Genomic DNA, 11,222 nt, shown 5'->3' on the forward strand with positions numbered 1-11,222 from the left:
CTAACCCAGTCCAGAATAAATGGGGCGATCAAATCTCCTGCCCACAAATTCAGAAGGTGCACTAGCTGCGGACTGGCCTGAATATCTGGAGTATTGTTGCCTCTGGCCCTCTCTGTACTCACTACCAGCACCGGTAGATCTGGCTCTCTTACTATGCCCTCTATCAATATCGCGCTCACCTTATGCGGCTGCTGCTGCTCTTTTAAATTCTGGGCATGGGCCTGAATATCAAAAAGGTCCATCCCTTCCTGAAGTGAAGCTGTCAAACAGTCTTTAATTAAATGTGGCCCCAAGCCACTCATAAACCAATGCACCTGGTCTTCCATATCGGCTACCATGGTCGGAGCATACCTAGCCAATGAATTAAAGCGGAGAATATACTCCCGAGCACTCATATTTCCTTGCTTTAAATTCAAATACCTGTCAGCTCGAGCCCGACAGACATCAGGTGGCAAATAATGGCAGATGAAAGCATCTATGAACTCCTGCCATAGCGGGGGAGACATTTTTTCCCCTCTCGAAGAAATCAAGCTATTATACCAAAGGACGGCTACATCCCGCAATCTATAGGACACTAACTCCACTGACTCGGTATCAGACACATGTATTATTCTCAGCGTCCTCAACGTCTCATCTATAAAAGCCTGCGGGTCTTCATCCGGCTTTGACCCAAAAAATTCTGGAGGATTCAAACTCATAAAATCATGTACCCTTGCACTAACTGCTCTATCGCCTGGACTAGCATTTGTTGCTGAGTTTGAGCAGCAACTAGCTGGGTCAATAACTGAATAGCCTCGGTCATCTGCTGGCCCGAAGCATTCGGTGGAGGAACTGGAGGCATTGGAGCTGGAACTGAGGCCCTTTCACGCTCCTCTAAAATAGGCGGAGCATGAGAAGTATGAGATGGAGCCTCATTATAGAAGTCACTCTCTTCTATATTTACCGGTGGCTCCTGTTCAGTCCACCTACTTATCGCAGTGTTGCCTTTCTGGGCGACTGTTGCTTTCCTCTTCACAGGTATCGCTGAAATCATAACACACCATTGGGGAAAAGAGAAATCTTATAATATAACTCCATCGCACGGTCTATGAAGAAGAAGGACGGTCATTATTCCTAAATCCCGCGTAGCCTCTTATTTATAAGTGTGGCCCGCTTCACACCCATACACAAGACTCTACTGGACACGGCTTGTAGACACACCCTAGGACGGAACTGCTCTGATACCACTTTTGTCACGACCCAACTAGAGGGTCATGACGGGTACCCGGAGCTAACCCACCGAGCACCACCTTCAGACTTATCATCAAACTCAACCTGAACATACACCATTCTCAACACAAGCTTATCATGAAATGATCTTCGAATACCTCTCAAAACATATATGTACAAAAGCCCACGAGGCTACAAAATGACAAACAGAATATATACACCAAAAGATCGCATAACATCTACTACCCTCACATATGTATCTACGAACCTCTAACTGGAGTACTGAATCATAAGGACGGGATAGGACCAGCCATACCCCAAGTATGTATACAAAAGAATATAACAATAAGCAGCAACTCCGAATTATTGGAGTGCTCCTGTATATCCACTGATAAAGCGCCTAAGCATCTGTGCCGTCTCCTTGTATACCTGCGGTCATGAACGCAGCCTCATTAAAATAAAGGACATCAGTACGAACAATGTACTGAGTATGGAAGGCATGTATAACAACATAATCAAGAAATAAGAGAGTATAAGATGAAGAGATAACCTATAACTGATTGCCTTTTATGGCGGAATCATGCATGCTAACTTTTACTCTTATATATGTACATACGTAAACTGTCTGGGTCATATATCATCATTAGCCCGCATCGGGGCCCTCTTGGTCCGGGTTAATCATTTCACACCACCCACTAGTGGTGACTGCCCGGCCAATTAGGCACGGTGTAACCATACATAAAAATAAGCATGCATGAGATCCCAATTAAAAGCTACAATTCTACCGGAGTGACATAAGGTCGGTGACGTCCGATTATATTATGGATCAAACATCATCGCTAGGTCTCACCATGAAAAAACTAGTATCATGAGGTGAGATGGACAACAATGAATAACATCAAGGAAATTATGAAATAAGATCATTAAACTCATAATAGCATCAATTCATAAGCTTTAGAATCTCTAGAAGTAAAATCATCATCATTATCCTTACCACAGAACACATCTTTTCTCTTTCTCATGAGAAGCTCTTAAGAACCTTTAACTTTCAACTTTTGGGATGTAAGAAGGTCATGGAAACATAGAGAGGAACTCATAATATAGAATTCATGCCTTTGAAAAAAAGGGACAAGCCTTAACATACCTTTTTACGTCTCCTTAACGACTAAACGTTCTCCTTCCAAGCTAACAACTCTACATTCAAGAGAATTCGTACTAAATTAGATCATTTAAAACACACTTAAGTCTAAACTAAAGCGACTAAGAGCTAACGAAAATTGGGTAGCATTTCCTTTGTTTCGAAAACTTTATCCATATAACAAACAACTCCCAAACATCAATAGCAACACCCATAATACCATAATCAATAGACTTTTTCAAGTTAAACATTGTTCAGTCCTCAAAACTGCTTTTCAAAGTCATTCATAACCATAACTACGACACAGCATCATATTCATCTACATATAATACTTCTTCACCATCATTAGTATCATCCACAACAAAATTATACTCATGGCATACCAAGAATTATGACTCAAGTCAAGTTACTATTCAAGAATATCATTAAATCCATGTTTGAGCCTCATATTGTTTTTCCTTCCTTCACTCAAGTGATTCAACGACCAAATACTCTTAATATCATGAAATAGATGTAAAACTCACCTTTGATCATGTAAGGATGAACTTTGGATGGATATACTTCACTTGAGAGAAACCCTAACTTCAACACCAAAGGGAATCTTGACTTTTACAAACCCTAGTGAGCCTTCCTTCACTTGATTCTCTAGATTCTTGGTAATTAATCCTTGATTTCTCTTGGATTTGTGTGGATATAGTGGCGAATGTTCTAGAGCTTTCAAGAGTTTGGAGAATGTGGGAAATGAATTAAATGACCGTGGGTCATATATATATGAAAAGAGAAATATCTAGAAAAAGTGACCCGATTGAGTTGTATGGACATTTATATGGTCCGTATAAGTGACCGTATGGATTGGCCTTCTCTAGAAAGGTTATACAGACCCTTATATAGGTCATATAAAGTTATACGGACCGTATAAGTGGTCGTATAACTCAACCTTTCCGAAATTATTCTCGTTGATTCGTTCGATCTCAAGTCTTTATGGAAACTTCTTGGCACTTGTGTAACACTTCATTAACCATCCAAGGAGCCCTATAGCTTCTCCTCAAGGCATTACTAAACAATCGTTACCTCGATATCGTTAAACCTTTACAAACACAACTTATGCTTCACTTCCTTCACGAACTTAATTTCTCCGATTCATAATACTTCGAAAATCTTGTAGTAGACAACTTTAAGCTAGAAACTACCATTCTTAAGGTCATATGGACTTCATGTTCACCTTAAGCTAGCATTAGTCTTTTGACAACACAACAACACGAAATGTCCGAGGTGTAACACTTACTATGTTCCAGAACTTCTAAAAAGTTCTGCCTAACCAAAGTCTAAATCTTTTGGATTCATCTCCTCATCCAAAATTATTGTTAACATTCAAATACTGGTAAATCATTTTCAAATAGAAATTAGGTGCATATAAAATAGTCTTTACTAATATTCTGAATGTCCTTGAAGCATTTGAGCCAATTTAGTTGTTGAATTCATTTGTGTGGTACCAACATATTTTGGTCCATGTGCATGGCATAGTAACTAGGAACCTAAATTTAGAGTGCAATATCTTATTTTCTTTTCTACACTGGAATATATTTTTTATGATTTGGTTGTGCGCATTATTTGTTTCTAAACAAATTTTGTTTTATACGTTTTATAGGATTTGGAGACTTCCGTTTACAAGTCAAGATGCAAGTTTGAATACTTTGAACAAGTTGACAAATTGGTTATCATTTTCCTAGGATTGTTTGGCAAAACATTTTATTATATACTTGGTTGTTAGCCTTTTTGGCTAATGATTTATGTAAATAGTATTATGACTATATATATTTGTAAACACTATTGTTTGTGGGATGTTAATCCATTCTTTTAGTTAATACTATTGATAAAAAAAATTATGCATTTGATTATCTATATTAGAAATTGTACAGTATCTTACAAGAATGTGACAGGAAAGAACATGATATGTATTATTTAAGTGCCACATTTTTTGGCAATAAATCATTTTTAATACAAATAGTAAATTCACCCTTTAGGGACCAACAGTACGTCAGTCCTTTAAATTATTTAAGGACCAATTAAACTTGTCATAAAAAATACAAGGCAGACGTTGATATATATGTTTAAGGACCAACAACTTCGTCCCTAAATGGTTATAGGGACCAGAAATCTACCTGGTCGAAAAAATGTTTTAAGGACCAGTATATAAATCCCGCCCCTATTGACTTTTAGCGGCGAAACCAATAACAACGGGTGGCGACCAGATATTTCTCGTTGCTATTAACCTATAGGGACCAGAATCGGACTTTTAGGGACCGTTTTTCTCGTCCCTAATAGCCTTTTTTCTTGTAGTGATATGTGAAAGATTGTGAGCTGAATGCTTACTTTTAGTATCCCCCTCCCCATATGAAATTCCATTATGTGTTTGTTGTGTGTTTTAGGCAGTAGATAAACTAAGTTATTAGCTTAATAGTTTGTCTTCAAAAAAATTTCGTCTTTGTTTCAAAACGGTTCATATTTAATCATGTGTGTCGAGGTGTTAGTTTCCTTCTAGTTCATAAAATTTAGCTTAAGTTTAATCCGGTTGAGTTAGATAGTTAACCTTTTTTGTGTGAAACCATGAGGTTCTCTCTAAGGAGTTCAAATTTATTTACCTTCTCTCGTTAATCTGAAATAGGACTAAGTATGTTCCATATTTCGTCTTCCATGTTCTGAATCTAGTCATAATTTTGAAATAGTTGTTCTTGATAACAACTTTTTGAGTCGAAGGTTAATTGCATTTAAGCTCTTTTATATCAAGAATGGTTTCTCTGTGTGATGCAAAAGGTGTTCAAAAAATGTAAAGTCTCGCTGTTAAAAATTCTTTAAGTTAAGTTGAAATAAGGTTTTGATATGTAGTCTCTGGAAACTTAATGCTGCTCATACTGGAAAGAGTCTTAAGTACTTCAATGCTCATTGTATCTACATCTTTAATTGGTTTCATCTAGTGTTGCGACTGTTCTGTGTTAGAAGATAAAATTGAAGGCCAATTCATGATTGAGGATTGGTTCCTTTCACTTTATCAAGATTTTTCAATTTTTGGCGATTAGGTGATTCCAGGATTAGGAATACTAAGTTTTAAGTGAGAAAGCTACAGTACATCTTTTTCCCATGAATTTTTTATTAAATAATGAATCTTTATATATATATATATATATATATATATATTTCATTTATTTCTCATCGACACCAATGACATGAGTTTTCAAATATACTATTCATAAAAAATTGATAGTCTTGTAATAACAAAACTTTTTATTTTTTTGGTAAAACAAAATTTTATTTACCAAAGTAGATATTATGTACAAAGCTGAAACTAGAAAAAACTGGCACATGAACAAAGTTCCATGTGTCCAGCAACAAACCAACACCTAATAGCTAAAGAGATAGACTAGGCTGAACTCTTAAGAACACCCTAGCTAAGCTATGCTAGTCCCTCAAGTGTAGAAATTAAGATCCTGAATTCTGCTAGCTAATTTGGGCTTCAAACTTTCCCTTTGAGCTTCTTCTTACAGAGTCTTCTTTGAATTGCCAAGTATAGAATGAATATCCACTTTGGTGCACCAACATTGTTACAAATTAATCTCTTCCAAGCTACCTTCTAAAAACTACCTCTCAAGCCATTATATACTTGCTTTATTGAGAAAGTGGTAGAGTTCTGCACTTTTATGGAGTCCATTCCTGCACCAGGCAGTTTCTTCGTGGCCTTAAAGATCTTCTTCAATACCCAGGAAGCCTGTTGAGGCATACAATATAGAAAGTACAACTAGACGAACTGATTGAACACTATGAACTGAAATTAATTACCTCATGAACTTTATTGTAACCTATTTTCTACAACTCATGTCAACGAACTGATCCCATTTTTTAGCCTAATTCTTTTCTTTTTATTTTCATGGTATAACCTCACCTAAATCTTGACTTCAGTTCTTATCATAAATTTTAATTTTTGTGATTTGCTTTTGTTATACAGGATTGTATTGGATAATGGAGATAAAATTTGGATGAATAGCCTAAGATGGACTGCTGAGTATATGCGCGAAGTGAATAATTTTCTTGATAAGGCATTTGAACGAGCTTCTCAAGGAAATGAGATATTATGCCCTTGCAAAAAGTGCAGGAATCGCTATTGGCATTATAGAAATGTGGTGGAGGGTCACTTGGTTGTTCATGAGTTTGTTGATAGTTACACCAAATGGGTTTTCCATGGAGAAGGGGTTTCCTCAAGAAATACACATCATCCAACCAATGATGATGAAAGTTCTAACCTGTGTGACGATATTGATGGACTACTACATGATACATTTAGAAATGTAGAAGGTGAGTCAGGGCATGAAGAAGAAGTTCGAGAGGGTTTATCTGAAGTCGCAAAGAAATTCTTTAAATTATTGGAGGAAGGGAAACAAGAGTTATATCTGAGGTGTGAAAATTTCACTAAACTGAGTTTCACCCTTTGGCTGTACTTGTTTAAATCCTTGCATAGGTTGAGTAATGTAGCATTTTCAGACCTGTTAGAGTTGATAAAAGAGGCTTTTCCCTTTGCTCATCTATCAGAGTCTTTCAGTAAGCCTCGAAAGGTGATTGAAGATATGGGACTTCATTATGACAAAATACATGCATGCCCTAATGATTGCATGTTATTCTAGAAGGACAATGAGAAAGTAGATAATTACTCTGTCTGTGGGTCTTCTAGATTGAAGAGTGTTGGTGATGCCTTAACTCATGCAAGCTCTAAAATTCCTGCAAAGGTCTTAAGGTACTTTCCCTTAAAGCCTAGGCTTCAAAGGATATTCATGTGTTCTGAAACAACTATTGCAATGAGATGGCATGTTAATGAACGATCCAATGATGGGAATTTAAGGCATCCTACGGATGGGGAAACATGGAAGGATTTTGATCGTTTGCACCCAGACTTCTCCAGAGATCCTCGTAATGTTAGGTTGGGTCTCTCCAATGATGGTTTCAACCCATTCCGAACCATGAGTATTTCTCATATCACGTGGCCTGTTATGTTGATGAACTATAATTTATCACCGTGGATTTGCATGAAGTCGGAGTATATTATGTTGTCAATGATCATTCCAGGTCCATCATCTCCAGCAAATGATATAGATATGTACCTACAACCACTAATTGCAGAACTGAAGGAACTATGGGAACCTGATATAGAAACATATGATGCTAAAACCAAACAAACGTTCCAAATACGTACAGCCTTATTGCGGACAGTTAGTGATTTTTCAGCATTAGCAATGCTTTCAGGATTGAGCACCAAGGGGAAATTGGCATGCCCCACTTGTAATTATTACACATGCTCTAAATATCTCAAACATAGTCGTAAGATGTGTTACTTGGGTCATCGGAGATTTTTGCGTACTGATCATCCATTGTGAAAAGAGAAGAAGTCATTTGATGGTAAGGAGGAGCATAGACCTACACCTACTCCTTTGTCGGGTATAGAAGTGATTGAAGAGGTACATGAGTTCGACAATGACTTTGGAAAGGGAAAATAGAAAAGTACTCGAAATAATAAGGGTCTATGGAAAAAAAGATCTATTTTTTTGAATTGCCATATTGGGCACAAAACAAATTGAGGCACAATCTTGATGTGATGCACATAGAAAAGAATATATGCAACAGTTTGCTCGGGACTTTATTGGAAATAGATGGAAAGTCAAAGGATCATGTAAATTCTCACTATGACTTACAAGAAATGGGGATACGAAAGGAGCTACAACCAATAGAAGATAATGATGGAAGTGTAAGGTTGGCTCAATCTGGTTTCTTCATGAAACCAGAACAAAAAAGGTTGTTTTGTACTGTCTTGAAAAATGCCAAATTACTGCTTCGAATATATCACATTATGTGCAAGTGAAGGAGATGAAAATATCATGGTACAAGAGTCATGATGCTCAGTTTATAATGCATTACCTACTCTAGGTTGTCGTTAGAAAGTGTTGCCCAAGAATGTTTCGTTAGCCTTGATTAGGTTGGGCAATTTCTTTAGAGCCATATGTAGTAAGGTTATAAGACGAAGATATCTTGAAAACCTGGAGTCTGAAATTGCAGAAATCATATGTGACCTTGAAATGATTTTTCATCCAGCGTTTTCTGATATAATGCTACATTTGCCTTTTCATTTAGTGAATGAAATTAAGTTTGGTGGTCCGGCTTATATTCGTTGGATGTATTCCATTGAGAGGGACCTATGTAACTTGAAGGCATTCGTTGGTAATTGATCTTGTGCAGGAGCATCAATAGCAGAAGGGTTTCTAGTTGATGGTGTAAAAACAAGATTCAGTAGGTACCAAACTGAGGATGACGAATGTGTCCTGAATTTGTCACCTATATTTCCTAAGATAGGTCATCCAATTGGAATTGAGAAGAAAAAGGATCCCACTTTTTTGATGGATTCACAGTTACTTTATGAGGTACATCAGTATGCCCTATTCAACACTGGAGATGAAGAAGTTGAAAAGTTTATCGAGTAAGATAAAATATATAACAATTACTAACTTTTAAACTTCATTTATTTTGCTAGGATAAGGTATGTTAAGTTCCATTTATAAATGCCTAATGATTAAATTTTTAATATTAATGACTGCAGGGAACATAAGAATCTGATGAGTAATCATATAAGATCAAATGCATGGGCAAGAACAAGGAATCATAGTCGGGAATTCAACAGTTGGTGTGAAGGGAAAGTTAAAACTGTTGAAGTGCCCAATTATATAATATGGCTATCTAAAAATCCTAATGTGGTGGCCAAGACATATACTGCATATTTCATCAATGGATATTGATCTCATATGAAAAATCAGGATGCCCCACGCAAGACTCAAAATAGTGGAGTGACTTTAGCAGCAACAACAGATAGTTTTGCTTGTGCTAGGGACCAAAATCCCATAGATGGAGAGGTTATTTATTATGGAGCTATTCAAGATATCATCGAGATTTATTATTATGGTTATTTTAGTGTTGTACTGTTTAGATGTGATTGGTTTCATAATTAAGTAGATGAATATGGGTTAACTCGGGTAAACTTCAACAAGTTATGCAGTAAAGATGATCCTTTTGTGTTGGCATCACAAGTTCATCAAATTTTTTATGTGGCTGATCCAGTTGAGAAAGATGCTTATTATGCAAGGAATAAAGTCCCTGTTGATTTGTATGATCTAGAGGCAGAGAATTGTCCTAAAATAGGAGACGCATTTTTTAGGGAGCCTAATGATGACATTGGTTCCTCAGCTAGATTAGATCACGGTGACTTTAGATGGTCAAGAGAAGATGTTCCTGCTGATGTTGTTGATATTCCATCTAATGCACAACATTCAGAAGATACAATCATGGAAACATCAGAAGAGGAGGATGACTTCGATGATACTAATTGGGATTGGATGCAGGCAGATGATTAGACAAGAAATTTTTGTATTTCTTTTATATATATGCTCGTCATTGTTTTTATTTTTTATTTTGAGTGACTGATAAATAGCCTTTTTGTTTCTATCTTATTAATCATTTTTCATTGGTTATTTCATTTAGAGTGTTATTCAAAAGGCTACAATTTGGCAGGATTTTCAATATCTGATTGGAAGATATCTAGTGAATCATTTAAGAGAGTTGCGGCTTTACTGGTAAGCTTTTGATGTTACTACTTTTGTTTGCAGAGACTTGAATAATCATGAATCAAGAAGGATGTTAAAAAAAAAAAAAAGCAAGAATGAGAAGAACTTAAACTACGTTCCACCTGGATCAGTTGCATCTTTGCGAAACCGAAATGTTTCGAATCACAAGCATAAGTAGAACTCAAACTACATTCTAGCTGTTCAACTTATAAAGTGCAATGAAAAGCATCACAAGCAGAAACAGAACACAAACTACATTCCAATTGGTTCTCAAGTGCTGGAACAAGCACGACAAGTGTCTCCAGATTCTACCTTTCTAGCAGCACAAATAGTACCTAAGAAAATGAAGCAAGTATTATTGGATTCCACCACTCCCGCATCACAAACAACATAAGAAATAGTGCAACAAGAGTCAGAACTTTCCACCACCCCTCCATCGCAAGCAGTTCAAGAACAAACGCAATAAGATCCACAGGATTCTACCAATCTTGAAGTAAATGACCAAATTGAGGAACGAGGCAAGAATATATAAATTCCAGCTATATGCTCCTGAAATTATAATTAGTCTTTAACTTATAAAACTGATATTTGTATTGTCTGGAATGAAGTGGTGGGGGTGGCTACCTTCCTCTTTCTCACTTCAATTTTGCTATTGATACTTTTCTTTCATTTCGTGGTTTGGTTGATCTGTTGCTTTCCCCTCTCTAATTTATTTTCTTTTCCTAGAAAAGTTATTCCTTCTACAGCTTCTTACTGGAAGTATTCATAATATTCCTTTTGCATAATTATAAACGGTTTGGTTCGTATTATTGCAGGCCCTTCCACTCACGAAAAGAAAACAAGACGTGATCACAAATGCAAAGTGTACATGGACGGACTGAGCGTAAACTGAGTGTTCTTGATTCGTGCATGCCATCAGTTTGATAATTTTTCTAAATATCTATGTTCAAGATTTTTACTTTGTTACCTAAACTTGAAGAAATCCTATGCCTGTTGGTTTTCTTATTTTCTTATGCCGACTTATTTTTGCTTGTTGGTTCATCGGATTGCTGGCAATTTTCTAGTTGGTTTGTCATGTTTTAAAGGGACCATCAGTTCTCTAGTTATTTTTCATTTATCTGATCCATCAATTCTAAAGGTCTATAACTTACAGAGAAGTGCATATAGTAGGAGTAGCATTTGGTGTAGTTTTAAATCGGCCTCAGAGTTCTTTTTCCTCTTTT

This window comes from Lycium barbarum, chromosome 1 (genome assembly GCF_019175385.1).
Source record: "Lycium barbarum isolate Lr01 chromosome 1, ASM1917538v2, whole genome shotgun sequence".
NCBI classification, from domain to species: Eukaryota; Viridiplantae; Streptophyta; class Magnoliopsida; order Solanales; family Solanaceae; genus Lycium; species Lycium barbarum.